Below are 21,121 nucleotides of genomic sequence, written 5' to 3'. Positions count from 1 at the left end.
GTATTCTTACTTGAAAAAGCACATGATATCATGATGCTGTTGATATGCACTTGCTAGAAGTAAATGTTCAATTTTTGATTATTCTGAAGGTAAAGTCCCATCTAACATTGATAATCAATAATGTTGATGGAAAGGTTACAATAACAATGGCTGAACTTCGTTTACCATCATTCAAATGAGCCCAGCAACCCATGTATATAAACTAGTTTTTGTGAAAAAAAAATAAACACACTGTCAACTTTTCACCCACCACTAAGATAAAAACAGCACGAGGCTGGTTCATTCTGATATTAGTAGGTCAAAATAACTAGTCAGCGTTCTTGCCTGCTTAAGTACAAAGCTGATGCTGACTTTTTTCGAAAGTTTTTTTTTTTACGTCACCTAACCCTTCGAAAATGAAGATTTTATGAAATCAGACCCTGAGAGTTTCAGCCTTACAGTCGACTACGTAATGGGCTGCTAACGGCTAATTATAATCAACAAAATAGCAAAACTGTGAAATGGCGAAATAGCGAAATGAGGGACTGGACAGAAATTACCAGGAGGGAGGGCTGGTGTTGTCACGAATTAATGAGGTTCAGGATGTGACGCTATAAGGTGCCTCATCCACCCAAATATGAAGGCTGTAGCTCTTGAAGTTACTGATTACTAGGCAAATTGATAAAATCAAGGTCAAAGGTCATCCTTGTAATGTGAAATTTTGGCGGAAAACTTTGCTTACAATTTGACAACAAAGTCAAACTAAATGTTAAGATATCAATACCTTTCAGTACTCTTGAGAAACTTACATAGAAGCTTATGTTCAATAAAATAATCAGCATTTCCAAAATAAAGTAGTTTCTAACAGTTTTCAGTTGTATTCAACTCTGAAGTAATCAATTTACACTTTGTATCAAGAAAATCAAAGTGAGTTCGTCAGAAACTGAATTTCTTGAAATTTATATCTAGCACTTAAGAATAATCCAGGCAACTGGGAGAAATTTGTGCAACATGCAGTTAATATGCTGACATCACAGTATCGTTGAGCAAAGTTATTGAGTTAACCAGAGATACAAGTTGAAATTTACTGTTTCTCCAAACTTAATTGATGAATGTATTCAAGGTCATTTATGCTTTCACCAGATTTTAAAGATTGCCACAAAAAATGCTATCATGTCTATTCATGAGTCTAAAATCTGAAATGTCAACTTTAAATCTCTTGATGTCCCAAGTATTCTGTTTATTTAGTCAGTATGTAGAGTTTTAAGTTGACAACAGCGTCCATCTTAAGTTAATTATAAGAGAGCTTGTCATCAAGCAATACACTTATAATGGTTTAGCTGTTAATAACTGCAAATGGCTTAGAAATATTGAGATGAGCCTTATCTGAGAAAATTTGACAGGGCAGGTAGTTTTGCATATCGGAGTTTGAAGCATCTTTGAACTGTGATCTTGACATACTAACCAGTTTATCTACAATTTATATGACAATGAAGGTGGTGGACCAGATTTTTTGTGTATGGGTTGACTTCCTTATGGGCCACACACAATTACTAACTAAAATTGCCCCGAATACTTTTGAGTTTGATAAATATGGAGTCATTACACATTGATAAGGTATTCATCCTGCTTTATAAAGTATTGGCATTTCATAATTGTTCGTTAAAAAATAAAACGCTGCGAATCTTTGTGTTCTCCGTTCATGTAACTGGTATGGTGTCTTTTTGCATAGTATATGCTCTTCTTTTAATTGGATATTTAAAACTAACGGGTGTTTTTAAAGAAAAAACCCTTAAAACTGATAAAATATATTAAAGATACAGTACATCATAATGCAAGCTTTGATGTACGGCTTTGATTTCAATATATTTTATCTTCACCTTTCAACCTCCCTTCTAAATTTTTGTTAGTTTTCTAAGAATGTTGCTATCCAATCATGACTTCCGATTTATTAATATTGTTACACCTTGCTGTTTAAATATTTTTTTTGTTTTCAGATGCAATTAGTTGGAATATATTTTATACGTAGGATGGTAACTTTTGCCCACAAATGTTTCTTTAGCTTGTTAACTATGAGATCTGTCTGATATATTGTCATCTTTTATATCTAAAATGTCAAATTTCTTAACAACAAACTGTGCAAACAAAAGGCTCTCAATTAAGTATATTAAGTTCTGCTATTTTGTTCCAATTGTATTTAGTGTTGTGTTTAATTAATTGTCTCTTAAATGTGTTCTTTAAAAGCAGCAAGATGCACTGGCATTGATATTATCCTACAAGTGAAATGAAAAATATTGATGATATTTAATCCCTGTAAAAGTAACTAACTATTCAAGAAATTATTCAACCTGATCATACATGACAGGTTGCATTTAAACCCTGATACACTGAAATTGATTTATTTAAAGATAGAGTAAATGCATTGTACTGTAACAGTGTTGGGCTGGCATTCGATTATCCTGCAGATGAAATGAAAACTCGTTAATGATGTGTAATCAACTTGAAAGTAACTGTTGAAGAAATTGTTTAGCCTAAGACAATGACAATTTGCTTTGAATCTCTTATACATTAAACTTTGTACTTGCAATATGCTTCCATTCGTAATCAGAGCTTAAATTGTAACAAATTAACATAATGCCATGAACGTTATTGAAGATACATTTGGAAACTTGATTAACAGACACAAAATTTAAACTAGTACTTGTTATGTGTTGTTTATATAAATGTTTTTTCAGAGTCAATGTGCCTGTAATTTTACTAAAGCTAGATATTTTGAAACTGCAGTTATGATCTACTTTTCTGCTCTGATACCCAATTTATAACAATGTCTTACACTTTATTTGTTACAAAACTGGGATATCTGATCCTAATTAACCATTTCTTATTTGATTTTCAAATGATGCATAACTCTCGTGATGATCACATTTCAACTTTAATATGTTGCATTGGTTTTGAACTGTAACAGAAAACCTCATTTGTTTGCATACACAATTAAGGTAGTCTGATTCAGCTTTCAAAAAGACTAAAATTATACTCTTGAGAAATACACTAATACAGACTCTACAATTTATCTTCGATTAATGAACCATGTCACGCCTTATCATGAAAGCTATTGAGTTAAAAAACAGAAAACAAAACAAACAAAAACATATTCATTATTTGTTAATTACAAATATTGTCTTTATATAGTCCAGTCAATTTAGGGTTCAACTTAGGACTAATTGCAACAGAAAATATTTTTTCACCATGAGTTTCGGGACGGTCCCACTAATATCATATAAAAAGTATAGGAAAATCTTAGTGATGCAAATGGGTTAAATTTGCATATATTCAAATTACCTATTTTCTTTAAAATGCATGCAATGCTCACAGCTGGGCATGTAAACTGAATTGTAGTGACTATTTTCTTTGCCATACTATTTAGTAAGGTTCAAAAGTTAATAATAAAAGTCTGGAAAAATAAGTGTCATGCAAATTAGTTAATTTGCATATGTAAGTTCATTATTTTGATTATTCCTAACAAAATGGAAGTGGTTTACTCATGTAAACAAACTTTTTCTCTACAAATTGATAAACTTTGAAGAATGTATCTTTGTGTCTTGCTATATTGGTGGCATATAGAAGTGTATGAGGAAATAGAAGCAATGGGCATACTTTTTCTTCCTAGATTGTGTAATGTAATTACTATCTGAATTATGTTGTGCAGTTGCATTTCAGGTTCATGTTTGTTGGGTAGCTGACCTCATCCTAGTCCCTGTTGTTTGCTGCAAAGTGAGAATTATTTCGCTTGCCGAGAGAAACGTGACAAAACGTGCAGAATCCCTGAAGCAATCGTGACAAAATGCGCACTAAGCATAGAAGAACATGACAAAACATGAAAGGACCGTGATATTGCCCTGCTTCCCATCCTACTACAGACAATCTCCAAGTTTTGTTACGGTCTACTTTGCTCTGTCACATTTCCTTGCGTTCAGCCCATTTTACTATGACCTACCAGGTTTCTCATCCGTACCGTCACAATTTTAAAATTTGGACGGAAACCACGGCAATCACGGCTAGTCACATTTGCCCATTCCGTCCTTCCACGTTATCTCCCGTCCATCCCGTTTTGTCCACGGTGGCCTGAAACGGGACTGCCGTGGTCACCGGGAACATAGTGTAAATATAGCATTATGTGTGAAGCCAAATGTTTTACCAGGATAAATTTGCAGACATCAGTTTTCTTCCTAATCAGACCTAGTCAGTCAGAATGAGTGAGTAAATCCTTTGCTTATATGTCATCTATAGTTCATATATTTGATTCAACATTGGCGCTAGTTATTAAAAGCATTAATATCCGAATATTGTTTTCAGTTGGTCAATATAAGCAATTTCATTTACCTTAAAATAACTGAAATTTATGAATCAAATCTTGACCGATTCTTCATATCTTTGAATTTCCAATGCTATAAATTGTTTATTTAACAACTACGTTCAAGTGGCAAAGAATGCCCTCTGATTTTACTTGTGTCGTAAGATTTAAACTTGTCGCTCAGTGAGCACACACATGAAGCATTTAATCCAAATAATTGATCATTTTCAGGTTTCCTGACACATTTATGTCATAAAAACAGAACATTCATAACTGGCAGCAATCAGATTCTTAAGTCATGTAGAAAGATTATTTTCCAGTACTTTTAAGCGATATTTCATGCTGTACCGGTATTCTATGACAAACAAACAAGCCAGAAAAGGCAAAAGATATTGAATTGGGAATAAATCATACAACTTGTTCACAACTCTCCTTTTAATCATATTTACTAGGTTAATTGTTTTAAAGTCTCCTAATTTGTACTTGTATGAAAATTATTTGTGGGAAATAATTGTATTCTTGAAAATACCTATTTGTTTATTATTTATTGTTTACATTTACAAAATGCACATATTGAACTTCAGTTGCATCACTTGACTTCATGCAGCCATCAGTATCACACACTGCCTGCTATGGTGCATAGATGTAATTTTTCCCTAATCGGGTAATTTTTCTTTATTCTTTATATTTCTCCAAGCCTAACATTTTTTTTCTTGCAAAAAACAAAATCCTAATTGAGTCTGCTTTGAAAGTGTTGACTGCTTTTTGAATAATATTATTACTGTGTCAGCAAGTTGCCAATCATTTCATTTCTTTGGTAACTTCAGAGAGGAACAGTACTCCCATTCATGTAAGAGGCAAATACTGGATGATTGCTCTATGTACACATACCAATCTTCTACAAATTGTTAGATAAACAAGTCATCGTTGATGAACAGTCACCACTTGTGAATGGGTACTTTGATTATAAGTCCCTAGAGAGGATAGAGTCTTGTTCATTAATTGGGTCTGTGATTAAATGAGTTCCATGATAGTTAAAACGTACAAACAATGTCTGCTGCTACCCTTATTACAAAAGGTCATAAGTCAATTAGTAATTAATCAAAAGGATGTTGCCAAACATTTTTAAAACTTCTATGACGGAGGAAGTATCACACTATATGACGTCAGATTAAATATGAATTTATATTCACAAGTGGCACAACATAGCCCACATCATCAAATGTATACAATTTAAATGCACCTTTATGTGCATTAACATACTTTCATAAGGTGAAACATACATTCACAATAGTTTGCCATTTTATCAAATCTTACAAGTCAAACTCATATTTGTATTTTACTTTCAATGCATAAATGGTAGAGCATACCAACTTGTAATGCACAAAGTATCACAACAATCAAAGTTGAAAAAAATCACTTTTCAAAGGACTATGTGCATTCTACTAGTGACACACTTACAATGATATTTCATTCACTACTGATCAACCTGTTATGTAAAGCATTATTTTCCATTTTGCTGTTGGTCTTTTTCAATGTTCCATAACTAGCTCTTCTAGTTACAAGATACACAACTATATACCAGTATTTGCATGGATGCTTAAATGCAGTGTTTAAATTTACAAGCCTTACCAAGCACCATGAATTACTGATTGAACAGCATATAATGGGCCAAAGACGACAACTATTGCAACAGGTCAGGTGAGATTGCAGTTACATGTAGGATAAATGTGTTAGAATTGTCAGTACATTGTATCAATGCAAAAAGGGGCTCAATGAATTATAAAATTAGGTACACTTACATTTCTATCTTTGTGGGTAGATATTATCGTTCACTATGTTACCAGATATCAATATCAAGACTTGCTAACAATGTTTCCTTTGTATATGATAAATTTTAGGAATCTGTGGTGCCTGAGATGCAGCTGTTGTAACAAAAGATGCACTGAACCATGCACACAATTATTCATAAAACCATTCACATAAACTTCCAAAGAAATATTGTAATAAAGTCCCAAAGAATGTTCACATAATAGTGAGTTAACATTAGGCAAAAGAGTTGAACTGTGATCCTGAGGATGCAATTGTTGTTTTTGTTCAAATTCTGTTCCTCAGAAAGTCTTTGCCCATCGCTTTGCAATTGATTAAGTTCTTTGAATTTAGGTTCTTTGAATGATTATATAGAAGTTATATGAAAATCACCCAATCATGGACAGGCAATATTGTATTTTGAGAAACTCTTACAAAATACAACTTATTATTTTGAGAACTCTTTATATGAATATTTCAACATCATAACCTGAGATGTACACTTAGCTGTGACTTTATTTACTTTTAATTCATAGTAAGATACAGTATGGCTGTTTTGTATGAACCCCTATTACAATACTCAAGCTTAAACATGCTTAAAGTTGTATTTTATGGTTTACAAGAACTTTGAAATCTATTGTTTACTGTGTGTAGTATTGGTCAATTAAAAGATAATCATTACTTTACTAACTGGCACACTTTTCCTTTCAATGTTCAGACGAGAAGCACCAGAAATTCACAATTTGCACACTTCAAGCAATGGCATACTTTTGAAAACGTCAGACTAAGTTGTAAAAGTACATTAATTAAGAGATGGAAAAACTGATGGGATTCTTTTGAAGATACTCATTTAGGTAATCTACACAAAGACCCTGATGTTACCAGACTGCAGCCATTTTTGTTGTGTAGATATTGTTGGTTCATTTAGGTTGCAAGGTATCACAGCAATGCTAGCAAATTTTGTTATGTTAATGACTTTGTCATGGTTTTTTGTAATAAACATTGTTTCCAACGAAAAAAATTGCCAGATTACTTTGAAATTTGAAGTTCCATAGAGCTACTGTTCACAATGTATAATATAAGTCACTATAATAGGCTAGCATAATTCTGATAATATGAGGTTATCCCACGATATCAGCGCTTGGTTGGGACGTATTGCAAAGAGTGAGGGTGCGATCCGCATCACACTCGTCTTCGACTCGTGTGATGCGGCGCGCCACTCTCAGAGTGGCAATACGTCCCAACCAAGCGCTGATATCGTGGGATAACCGATTTATCATATGCCCATCACCGTATATTTATGTAAAAGGTAATTGAAAATAAATAAATTTTATTAGTTTTTTCAGTCTTTCGAAGGGACTATGATTTTATATTCTGCCGCTGGTCTGAGCGCATTGATACATGTTTGTTTACAACAGCTGATCAAGTCGTCGATCGCATCGTGTCGAGTGTATACAGTCTAAACAGGATTATTTCAGTGCAATTTACCGCAGTTCAGAAAAGGAATGGAGCCAATTTACTTATTCTGGTCACCGTCCCGGTGTTCTGGTGGATAATTATTACACGGACAATATTGTAAGTTTGAATTCACTTTAATAACTCTTGCTGAAACATGGCTGACGTGAACAGGAATGACGAAGTAGTGCGAAATTCAACAGATTGTAAAGATCAACTTTTAATTTTCTACAACAACCTGTCCTGTAACTCTCTTTAGATCTGAAATAAAGGAACGTTAAATTCATATGTACTAGTAATATGTTTCGTTTTATATCGGTAAATTTTGATTGAAGTGAAAAAGATGGATTTGATCGTTAAATGCAAGATGAACATCATAACATCAAAATCGGAAATAAACAATAATTGATGACGTATGACATGCCGTATCAGACTGATATTTTACGTTCCACGTCACGACGCGTGAGAGGAGAAACGGATACGGTCATGGGTATATGATAATGTTTATTGTCGTTTTGTCAAAATATATTTTCATGTACTGCTCTCATCATTTTTCTGGAAAAAAATATCTTCAGGTTTCACAGGCAAAAATTTAGTTTCCATTTGGATTCCTTGTAATGATGTTTTTTGAAGATATCAACCTTAAATATTGCACATTGTGAAATAATTTAAATTTTCTTTCATGGCAAATTTTTTTCTTATACTGAGAGTACAGCTACTGATATTAACATTGTAGAAGCACTTAAAACAATATGCCGTGTTGGTGTTAATATTATGTTAAGTTCATCAGTGAACAATGGTAAATATGACTGAAGGAATCGACGAATCTGTAGAACGGACGATTCTGTGGAACTAGAGGCATCACATGTCAAAAACTGAGTAAGCTTTTAGCAGTCGGAGGCTCAACTGGAGGAGACAACTTGGGGAACGCTCCTTTACGACTAGTCGGATTGTCATTAGCCTGAAAGCTAATACAGTTATTGCATAAAAAGGGTAACTCTGAGGCAAGACTTAATACATGAATAGCACGTGCAACGTTGTCGGTTGAAATGGTAGGCAAGTCACTGCAAGACTAGTATCCTCGTCAGACGGTGGATGAAAAACAGTCCTTCTCTTATAGAGACCGGAAACGTGAAGAAACATCAAGTGCTGAATGATCAGAACTGTTCATCATTTGGAACTTTCCACTGATGCGCACGAAAGTCTATGCAGAAAACAATGCTGATTATGATTAGTAAGTACCGGTATAGTCAGTTTTTGTCCCCTTGAGGCTTGTGAGGGCAAGTATCAGCTGGGTGGTTGGCTTGTACATTCCGTATGAATAGACATGGATGGCAGATATGATGTTCAGTTTCCCCCTGTAGGTGTAGATAGTCCTTAATATGTTTGCATTTACCTACTTGGTAGTCTGCACAGTACCTGACCTTGCCCTTTTTGTTGGTGTTGGCTTTGCCTTATTTGGTTTGAAGACATCTTGCCTTGAGACGAGAATAGTCAGCTATCTATTTAACTTGCCCCCTTTCTATGGCTTGCAGGACTGTGCGGTGAAATTGTATCACTTCGGGCCAGGAGTAAATTTCTGTGAGATGGAGAAGGTCTATTAGGTGCTCTGCTCTGTACTGTCTCTGACTCTCTGGCTCTTCATGGAAAATGATGGATAACTCACCTCGCATAAGGGCAGGAAGTGATAGTTTTGAGAAATTGCGAGATCAGCTAGACTCCCAGCACTGGCCTTGGAAGTGAACTCGCGGGGCCATGGCACCATATACAACACTTGATCAGCTGCCTTCCTCAAAGTACTCAATTTTAGCTTTTTCTGTTAATCTTTACTACGAAAAGAATGCCTTGTAATCTAAGTGCCTATACCTCTTTGCTTTGTATCTCCGGTGGTTGTCTCCAATTCACTTGACTCAGAGTCGGTTGTGGAAGAGCTGGATGTTGATGAAACAACACCAAGTTTTTTCTTTTCCTTCTTTACAGCAGCCCATCACCTTTTGGCTCTTTTTCACTGGACTGTTTGAGGTCTGAGGAGTCATGTGTGCGGTTTTCTGGTCTTTTAGCTTATGCTTTAGTTAGGAATTCCGTGGCTTCCTTAAGTTAAAGTTCCAAAACCAATTGATCGTTTTTTTTCTTGATGGAGTCCAACAGCAGGGACCTGTTGTCACTACTGAGTGAGGGAGTACTATCAGAAGACCACGACTGCATTATTTCTTTTGTTAAAGGCAGAGCTACAAAAGATGGATCATCGCACATTTGGAACTGGCTGCCTTGACATTGGTCTTTTTTTTTCAACGCTTGGTCCTCTCTGGCTTCACTAAGTAGAGGTGAATGGCTGTCTGGCATCTTAGAGGGCGATGACCAGAAGTAGAATGGATCACTCACATTTACGGTACAAACTTGACCAGTGGGGCTCTAATGTTCATTGACAGGTACTTCACAAATGCTGCAAAGTCTCTTGGGGTGGTAAAACATAGGCAAAAAGACGTGAAAAAACAATTAGCGAAATACTATTATATGAACTGATGCAATAATTTGTCAAAATTTTCAACAATTGTACAATTACCACTGAGGATTATTGGCAAATCGCTAGAGGGGGCCGATGGGTAACTTATGGAATAGCATCACTAGTGTTGGGAAGAATGTGGCTTGTTTGATTGTTATCAAATAGATTGTATTTTACACAAAAAATGACATTTTGGAAGACCAACAATGACAAGAATAGTTTATAGCCGTATGTTAACTTGGTGTATTCGTGGTTTGTCACTTACGTCCATTATGTCTCAGAATCTTGGCTAAACATAATATTGTTGTCAAGCCTGAAGAAGTAATCGTACAATTAAAAAAAAAAACAAGCTGAAAATCAGATTATCAATGTTTGCTCATTCCTCAGTTTTACAAATGCAAATGGAATTTCAGTAAAAAAATCATCATTTGTATGACTGTTGTTACTATGATTTCTTTGATATAGGAATCACATTACATCCAGCTCTTAATTTGTTGACAATGGTTACACTTCAGAATGAGCAGTACTCACTATTTTGCAGCATGAATCCATCCAAATTCAAAGCATGTGATTATATTTTCCAGTGGTGGATTTTTATGAATTGATTCAGGACTGCAGCTTTATCGTTTGTACATATGTTTTATTTTATGTACAAATTATGTACTGTATTCATCCGATTAAAAGCCCCTGCTCAAGTATAAGACCCTCACTGTTTTAAAAATTATGTAGATCCACCCTTTCACCATAAACCACCAAAAAATTGGTATCTCAGATGCAGTGACAAATAAATTATAGTCTTGACTAATATCCAGAAGGCAGCAATAACAAAATACCTGGGATTGCATTCTATATTCACAAGACTGCTCAATTCAACATTATTTTGGGAGTTGAACCTGAATCTGAAGTAGATACATGAAACTAAAACCCTGGAAATAATCATTAAAGGTTATAGCCACTAAGCTGCCCTTTAATAATGAAGTCTTTGTGGCCCTCATGATATTTTACTTCGGGCAAGACTGTTTACCATAAGTAGGCCTACTTGATTTAAGCAGTGTATTTAAGGCCAGAGTAACTAACTGAGATTTTTTTCCCCTTTTTTTTGTGTTCTAGTCATACGGACAACTGACCACTTTTGTGCTGATTGGTGATGGTCATAGGAAGCTTGATCTTTGTATTTTGAGGCACTTATCACATTGTCAGTCAGCCAGATATGACGAGTTTAGCTGTGAAATTTTCAACTTAACAAATCGTACAGTAGTTCATTTAGATCAAATTACTAGATTAGTTTCATTTGTCAACTGCTGTGAATATATACAACATGTCGAATAATCAAAGTTCAGGGGACTGAGAAATTATTTTACATGGAAAAGTACAGATAAAGTATCGCTCAAAGCTTCGCTTTTTTCGCCTCATGATCGTTTCCGTATCGTTTCCGCACCGCCCAACCCCCAATCCAACATCGCTCACTCGGTTGTTTCGTATCGTTTCCGTATCGTTTCCGTATCGTTTCACTAGCGCATCGCCTCATTCCCGCCCATAAAAGGTGTGTCCTTTCATTTTAAACTTGCATCGCGTCGAGCAATAAAAAGAACAATACGCGAACGATTTATTTTTGCAATATTCACGATCACAAAAATCGCGATCTTTTGACGGTGCAACCATGCATAATCGCTCACCATGCTCACTGGCTGCTAATTTAAACGACCTTTTGCCATGACCTCTATCAACAGCTGAGCAGGCCTGCTGTAGTGTTCACGCTGGTGCTCGCCATCCTCGCAAAATGCGAATAAATTTCTCATTCTGCAAAAAAATTTTGAAAGTCATTAGCCACCCTTGCGAATTGAATTTTTCGCCCCAAATTGTTTGGACACATCGTTGGATCAATCACTCAACTACGATCGCCTCTGCACTATTACTTCCGGGTGCTGGAAGCGACCCGAATACTCTGTTCACCAGTGTAGGAATGTATATTTTAAAGGAGTGAGCAAATTAACTACCCCAAACACACGGGCTAGCAGTTTTACAGCAGGGCAAGTAACTTTTGGTACCTCTACTAGCCCGATGGGCTAGCGTATGAAGTGTAGGAGACAGCTGAGGAGAGTAGCAAAGTCGATCGGGGGCAAACGACATGTAGAAACGCATTGCCTGCGCAGCAAAATGAACACAGACGGACGTTTCCGAGCCTATGTAACTGACATGAAATTCCTCATCAAAGTTCGATTTTAAAGAACGTATGCAATTCTAGGAAATTGCAGCTTGAATTTAATCTCAGAAAAAAGACAAACAAACCATACGATTTGACGTCAAGCTCCGTACAAATTCAACTGAGGTGGGTCTACAGTACATCATGCATGCACAGTGCTTAGGCCTAGCAGCACGCAAAAACACAGACCTTTCAAAGATAAAAATAAACAATATGGCAATAAAATTTGTTGTAGTCATGAGTGAAATGCCTCAAATAAAAGGGTCATTAATTTGGATCGTGCTGTGACACATGAAATCTCTCTTGTCAAGAAAGAAAATAATCGTCCATCGCATCGCGACGTTGACACAACCGGACTGGCATACAGCTATGGCGGATATGACATCAAAAAAGGACTCTTCTATTAGGGAAGAGGGACCGAGGATTAAAAATACCACAAATAAGTTTGGTTTTACTTGCAGTTCCGTCACTTGAACTTCCATTCTCCATTACTTGGTTATCCTTTATTGCTTTCTTTCAACAGTAAGGTAATCTTATCAAACGTAATGGGTTTGTAAATGTTCGTGATATTTCCTAACCCCTTTCAACAAATAGTGCGCTCATCATGACGGTGTTTCGAATACAACACATGCATCAGCAATTTGTTGTGACTAAAGGTCACAGACTTCCTCAACGTCATAATGTATTCACGTCAATCGAGTTTAAAGGTCACTGTGTAAAGCGTTGGGAGAATTCGTGGCGGCATCACTGTATGTGTTAACCTAGTATGTGATACACTGCAATTATTATTTTAGCAATTCTCCTTACTTTGTACCGGCCAGGTTTTTCTTGTGCGCTTTCACGGACGTACATGTACATGTATTTATGCGTAAAAATACTGATTTCAGTCATATAAAATGGTCATCCGCATACAGTACCGCACATTTTTGGGTTTCTAGTCAGCGGAAAAGTTGTCCCACCACGTCATTTTTTGACACTTGACTCATCGGGCAAACGGTACTGGTGTTTCAGTTGCAGTTGCCCGAACGCGACTTCAAGTTTCACTTGCAACCGTTAATGTCTGTCCCTGGCAGAGTGCTATCTTGTTACAAAAATGTTCGCAAATAAAACGGTATACAAACTTGATATCAAATAAAAGCAATTTGCAAAAGTAGCGAATCATAATCACAATATGTTCCAACTTTGTTCCTATTTTTGTGTGTTGAAGCAACATTTCATGAATGGATAATGTATTTGATCTTTCATTTTGTACCGGTATGTCTTTACTCTCAAAAACTTCGGCAATGCCAGGCGGCGAAATTTCCGAAGACGGCAACTTTGCTGTTGCATTTTTGAGTGAATATACCGTGGCCAATTGGGACCATGAAATTGACTTGATACGATGCAGCGGCGATGTTTAGGCTGATACGATGCGGAAGCGATACAAAGCTGGTACGGAGGCGGTAATGAAACGATATAGAAAATAAACAAACTGAGGCGACAGCGATGTCGGAAACGATACGGAGGCGATCTAGCGGCGATGCGGAGGCGATCTGAGGCGAAGGTTTATGCCATACTTTATCTGTATTAGCCTTTTATAGATTTAATAGATTTTTCATTGGATGAGTTTAACACAAAGTTTTGCAGCAAATCTGCTATTGCTATGAGAAGGGCAAACAGGACATGTAATTACATTTTGTGGCTCCAACTTAATGTAAATCAAGATGTATTTGCAATAAATCAACTTGTGTAGATTTAGTTTCGTAGACTCTTGCTGAAGTATCTGATAATTCTCCAAAACACAAAATACAGTCAGATATAATGCTGCAATTTGTTCTGTCTGTATATATTAGTTACTTACTATTCTCATCAGCAGAAAAAAAAAGCAGCCATCAAATGCCAATCTGCTAAATTGCTGTATTGACATTGCTGTAACAGTGATGCAGCATTCCGGATACATTCCTGCATTGGCATGGCTGTAACAGTGATGCAGCATACCTGATACACTCCTGTGCTGGCATGGCTGTAACAGTGCTGCTGCATTCCTGCTACAGGCATGCTCGACATTGCTGTAACAGTGCTGCAGCATTTGAGGTGCATGCCAGTCACAACTGCTATGCTGCATGACCGCGGTTACTTCACAGTTACATTTGCTGTCCTGCAGGACTGTTACACATGTGCTGAATAACAACTGCATACCAGCCTAACTTCCGTAGAGATACCATTTGTAAAATCTTACAACAAGAGGGTGCAGTATCCCTTTACGGTACTTCTAACGTGTAAAATTTGTTGAAAAGTCTGGTGACAAAGTGATTGATATGCATCATAGTCAACGCCCTCTAGCGATCCCAATTAGGAATTGCCTGAAGTAAAAATGCTTAATGACTTTCAACATATGTTATAAGATTTTATCATACATGCTATGCCTGTATTGCCATTCTCCTATTGTTTAGACGGTACTGATATGAACCTGTATTTTAACATGTTAAAATACGAATTATATTTTCACTGTAACAAAACTACTTACAGCGAACGCATATGGGTGACTTTGCCGGTATGCATGACCTTCTTTGGTACGTTCATATACATGTATTACTTTAATACACACTGAGATATATAGTATGGCCTGTTTTGTATCAATCTATAATGCATATATATAATCCCATGGTATTTTTCTCTGTTTGATGTCATCGTATACAAGTGTTTTTCGCGGAGCCGTACAACTTCGAGCCGAGAGAAAATACCATGGGATTATATATTTATCACATGAACAGTCTTTTTATTTTTCTTTTGACGTAGATGGATCAAATTATTGTAACAAATTGTATGAATTTTGTCGAGATTTGTGTTTTACTTACGCGGATTACTTTCATTTAAAGATAAAGCGGCCGTCATCCAGGTGATACTTTCATTCATAAATCCCATCAAGCTGAAATTTGCTACATCAAATTGTATCTCAACCCATCAGACATACGGATTCGGTCACATGAACGTGTCAATCATTGTCTCGCGCTGTACCGATGCCAAGGCAAGTTGGCCATCGGCGGACATAGCTTTCACCGTGCTAGCGACGGATAGCCATAGTATTCAGAGTTACTTAGAATATTTACAAATAGATTTATGAAGAAGTAAATGCAATGACACGATCGAAACAGTAATTCTCATTCTCAGAGATGCCGTGGCTTTAAAAATATCACACAAGTTTACGACCTTTGCGAGCGCGAAAGATTCCGTTCGATGACACACTCATTGCATGTTTGTGCCCACAACGTTGCCGTCACCGGTCTCTGCCGGTGTCAACTCGTCAATCCCGATCTCGGTCGTCAATGTTTTCGTCTTACGGACTTTGATGTTTGCAGTGACACATATCTCGCCCGTGGATACATCCTAATTTTGTTACTTGACGGAAACTCTGTTTTGAGTGTTGTCTGAGTCAACTTTCGAAGTACGTATTCCACAGCGCTGCACACAGCTCGACAGCTTATGTCTTCGCTACAGCCTTATGCCGCACTGCAAGTTTGATTCCGAGCGAGAATTTACGGAGTTTTTGTGCGATTATTAGGAAATTGATCGTTGTTAGTCGAATGAATTTATGCTTGTGCCTCCTATGTCGCTTTCCCGAAGATTATACTGTACTCATTTATTCAGTTTAACTTACGTTGAGGTGTAAGGTTTCGATTAATCGTCAACCGGGATCGGCAGGTACAACGTCCACTTGAGCCTACACGACTTGACTGGAGCCGCGACGTTACTGAGCCATTAAAGTAAAACGATCGTCGATATCTCCATTCGATTCTCGGGAAAAGCTATAGTTTTAGCGACTTGAAATTTCGTTGGACAAATATGCCTTCTATCAGAGGTTTCATTAAGTTTTAAGTAAGGGGCTAGAATGGAAAAGTAGGCGGCTTCCAGCTGCCATGACCACAAAGCGGTGGTCGTCGGGGGGGGGGGGGGGGGGGGGGGGGTCCGGGGAGAGGGTGTTCCCCTCCTGAAAAATGAGCTAAAATTTACTTTTTACAGCTTACAGTCACTTGAATTTCTAGTATTTTCGGGAGAATTCTCAGCAGTGTTCCAGGGCAATTTGTGTTCATATCATAAAAGCAATTTTCCTGGGAGATTAGGCCTAAATATGATAATTCATAATTTAAAATGACAAAATGTGGTAATGTTGACGATAATTTGAACAAAGAAAACTGAAGTCTTTAGAGCGTCTATGCTTTTAGGAGGTAAACTATAATAATTCACTATTATTAATGATATAAATTTGATATGTGCAGTGTTACATCTAGACAGGGAGATAGGGGATTCCCCCTCTGTTGAAATGTTGGCACCCCCAATTAATTGTGAAGGGGACCACTCCCCTTCCATGAAATGGTGCAAGTCACACCTTAGAGGTACAAGTAGAACACATGAACTGGTGAAATGCCCCCGAAATTTTCTGGTAAAGGGGAAAAATCCCCCTTGTTGATGCCATCCTGGATGAAACACTTATATTTTAAGCACAGTAAATTAGAAACTTTTCATTAATGCATAATGTTATGCTTCAAATTAAGAGCCCTGATGTTTGGTCTGGAAATCTGTAGATGAAGAACTTTTATACCTCTGGGGAGGTAAAAGGATAATTTATATAACGAATAATGATAAAAAATTACAATCATTACCATATTGCTCAAATAGAATCAAAGATCCTCAAGGTTATTTGACTATATGGGTATGCAAAGTAAGAACCTTGATGTAGGATATGAAAATTTGTACGTTCAGAAGTGCACATTTGGATTTAACCTGGTGATCGTTTTTGGAGTGAATTTAGAGGTCTGATCGTATTGTAATGCATGCACTCTGGGCGTCGATAGAACCGAAGAGCAGTACATATCATACGTCCAGCTGGTTATATACCTTAACAATTACGCCTACCGCAGTGCAACGCACATCGGCTTACTAAAATTCCAACTGTAATCGGAAAGTTTTTCGTGAGAAAAAAAATCAGGTCATCGCCTTCGAAAACAGTTTAAATCCAGGTAAATTATCCTTCTTTTGTTTCTTGGTCCACTTCAAAACCGAGGATCGTACAGCGAAGCTTTACCTTGCGATCGCTTCCGTCATCCATTTGTTCATCGACCATTCTGAGTTGAGCTAACGACGGCCGACATGTGTAGTATGCACATTTGCATTAGCATATATAAAGGTCACAAAATAGGAATCAGCAATTCAGGTAGCCAATAGAATCGTCAATTGCAATTCCGATTTTTATTGAGGCAGTATACGCAAGACCGTGTTGCATCGTAGTACAAGGCGATCGTAGTAGTCGCTCGTCTTCTAAATTTTGTTTCACATAAAAGCCGTTGAAAAGTTATGAAACTTGTCCGTATCATTTCAGAAGGTAAAAATTATTTTAGCTATGAAAGAGTTCAAATTTCCAAAAAAAGTAGCCGGCGAAATCGTGAGAGTAACCGGTCAATTTTGAAACCCCTGACTTCTATGTTTCCATGTCTGGATTTATCTGGTCACCTTTTTGTAAAAATAACGTGCGAACTTGCACGGCTGGATCACAACAAATCCCTGTGTCGCGACGCCTGCATGTATGAACGGTACTATGCACGAAAAAAGTTCGGTTGATGACGTACAACAGGGGTAATTCGGATTTCTTATCCGTCCTGTTCTACGTCACACAGGTGGAGATTCGGGCCAGTTCATGTGATAACATGATAACATGCTAGAAGTTATCTTTTATAATTTACAAGAACTTTGAAATCTATTTTGCACCCAATTTAATATTGGTTAGCTAAAATATTGTCATTAATTCACTAACCTTTCCTTTCAATGTTTACATGTGAAGTACCAGAAATTCACAATTTGCACATTTCAAACTCTATGGCATATTTCTCGACAACCTCATTTAGTTGGTATAATGTACAAAAAATAAGAGACAGAAAAACTGAAAGGGTTATTTTCAAAGATAATCATTTCTGTAAACTACACAAAAGACAATCATGTTGCTGGGATGCAGCCATATTTGTTGTATAGTTATTGTTGGCTCATTGAATTAGCAAGATCTCATAACAATGCTAGCATTTATCATGTTGTTGAATTGTGCTTCATTTTTCAGTCTGAGAATAACTTGAAACTTTTAGTTCCCTAAAGATACTTTTAAAAATAATAATATAATATTAATAGATACGCTAGCATTATTAAGTTTCATGTACTACACTCCTACTGTGTGTCATCATTTGTGTGGAAAATCTGTTCAGGTGTCACTGGCTAATAATTGAAACCTTCCATTTAGGTTCCCATAATGTACTGATGTACTTCAGGTTACCATAAAGTACTGATATTATAATTTTAGAAGCTCTCAATATGCTGTGTTGGTGTAAATATGCTAAGTGTATTAGTGAACAATGGTAAATATAATTTTAAAAGTTCATCACAGATTAAGTTAAGATCTAAAAGAATACATGAATCTATCATTTTATCATAATAAATGCACAGCAGCCAACTGTACTATATTTTCCCTTCTTAAGATCAACTGCAAGTAAGAATTTCAAAGCATATGGCTTTGGACAGACAAATTAAAAACAAATTATGTACCGATAAATGACCATATTAGATCACAAAACAAACTGACATACAGTTGTATGCCTTGACAAAAGGGTAAAATGAGAATCAAGACCAGGAACATTAAGACACTGCCATCTTGTGATAGAGATCTAAGCTGATGGTTTGATAACAAACAACTTGTGCATTACGATGCAGATTGACACATCAACTTATATTCCAAATGCTTAACCAGTGATATTTTAAGATATTTTCCATTTAGACTAAATAACTGCAATATTATGCCGTTTGTGTTGAATGTAACAAATCTTCTTCATGTGCAATTTTTTGACACACCTTTACCAATGATTTTACAGCTTATCTGAAAATACAGTGGTTTCTTTCCACAGACAATATAAATGAAAATTGTCTGGTTCTCTCTACTGCACATTCTTTGACTCTGAGAAGGCCATAATTTATCAACAAAAATAATAGAAAAATGACAAACTTTGTGGTAGTTCTGATACGTAGGGTCCCAAAAAGGGTATGATTTACTATATGTAAATAATTAAAGTTGAAGTAACACATGAACTGTTCATGTGTTACTTCAACTTTAATTATTTGGATATAGAAGTCACACTCTATTTGAGACCCTATGTAAAGTTATCCCAATTGTTTACAGCGTATTTGAATAAAATACATCCTAAAGGTCAGCATGTAAACAAATCGGCAAACAATTGAAGTACACACATGTCTTTCTGCTTAAGGAGATAGTTACACTTACCTTTGTGAGAGCTTCTATGTTTGCCTTAGCACCAATGAGAATCTCTGCAACATCTTTATGGCCTTCGTGGGCAGCCACGTGCAGTGGAGTATAACCTTCCTGAAGAGTGAAATATGAAAACAATGAAGTACACGTATTTGTATACAATTATGAAAATAAATTCAGAACCCATCGATAATACAAATAATATATATCCTTTGAAAAGATTACTGGCATTATTGGTAGATCTGAAGGACAAAAATTCTCACAAATGAAATTATATAGCATGACTATATAAGAACTAGTCTTTTTTTGAACTCATTATAAAATGTAATGTTACTTTAGTAGGCACAATCCCCTTATGCAACAAGTCATTGACAATGACATAGTCCCCACTTGTAATAGGAGTATTAGTCTTGATGGGGCAGGAAAATGTGGTCATTAAAAAGTATCACTGGAGTGTATATGTTCAGATCTTTGGACACATAGGTCTATTTCATTGTTCCCAATTTGAAACAAGAGGCATGTCTAAGTTATGGTTCTAAATCGGGAAAAAAGGTCAGACCTCTAGCTGTATTGGCCAGCCAAGAAATGCATATGTGCATAATAAATGAGGTACAAGATGTGACATCTTAAGGTCTATTATCCTATCAAAATTGAAGCGTAAAGAACTTGTGGTAACTGAGTTATGCATATATATACATATTCAAGGTCAAAGGTCATCAAGGTCACATGACATTTTGAAAAAAAACATTGTATTGCTAATTTATCCATATATGCCAAAATTCAGACCACTAGCTCTATTGGCTTGCGCACAATTATATATGGGCATAATTAACGAGGTAAAGCATGTGTTGTCATAAGGTCTCCCATCCTACTAAATATAAAGGACATAGCACTTGTGGTTACTTAATTTATTGACATCATCGTGTATTTTAGGTAAAAGGTTATCGAGGTCACATGACATTTTGTCAAAAAATTTCTATCCTATAGTCTATCCCTATATACTAAAAATCATACATTTACCTCTATTGGCTTGCTCAAAATTAGATATGCACATAATTAATGAGGTACAATATGTGGCGTCATAAGGTGTCCCATCATACCAAATATGAAGGGTGTAGCACTTGTGGTTCCTGAGTTATGCACAAATATGTATATTTGAGGTCAAAGGTCACCGAGGTCAGGTGACATTTTGTCAAAAAAATGGTATTGCTAAGTTATCCCTACATACCAAAAATCAGACCTCTAGCTCTATTGGCTCGCTCAAAATAAGATATGTGCATAATTAATGAGGAACAATATGTGGCGTCATAAGGTGTCCCATCATACCATTATGAAGGGTGTAGCACTTGTGGTTACTGAGTTATGGACAAATATGTATATTTGAGGTCAAAGGTCACCAAGGTCACACGACATTTTGTCAAAAAAATTGTATTGCTAAGTTATCCCTACATACCGAAAATCAGACCTCTAGCTCTATTGGCTGGCTCAAAATTAGTTATGTGCATAATTAATGAGGTACAATATGTCGCGTCATAAGGTGTC

General features: G+C 36.4%; 1 long non-coding RNA gene and 1 pseudogene across 1 annotated transcript in view; one reads left to right on the top strand and one right to left on the bottom strand.

Moving 5' to 3' along the window:
* The window catches only part of LOC139123620 (uncharacterized), a 39,313-nt gene extending 19,488 nt beyond the window's left edge, over positions 1-19,825 (bottom strand). The window contains exon 1 of the long non-coding RNA XR_011549733.1: positions 19,595-19,825. This is a non-coding gene — a long non-coding RNA (uncharacterized lncRNA). The remainder of the gene's footprint in view (positions 1-19,594) is intronic.
* LOC139123704 (ubiquitin-conjugating enzyme E2 Z-like) overlaps positions 1-21,121 on the top strand; it is a 585,434-nt pseudogene that overhangs the window by 249,306 nt on the left and 315,007 nt on the right.

Source organism: Ptychodera flava (genome assembly GCF_041260155.1).
Source record: "Ptychodera flava strain L36383 chromosome 23 unlocalized genomic scaffold, AS_Pfla_20210202 Scaffold_23__1_contigs__length_28996876_pilon, whole genome shotgun sequence".
NCBI lineage: Eukaryota > Metazoa > Hemichordata > Enteropneusta > Ptychoderidae > Ptychodera > Ptychodera flava.
Note: the sequence above shows the minus strand (reverse complement) of the source record. Positions and strands in the feature narration are given on the sequence as shown.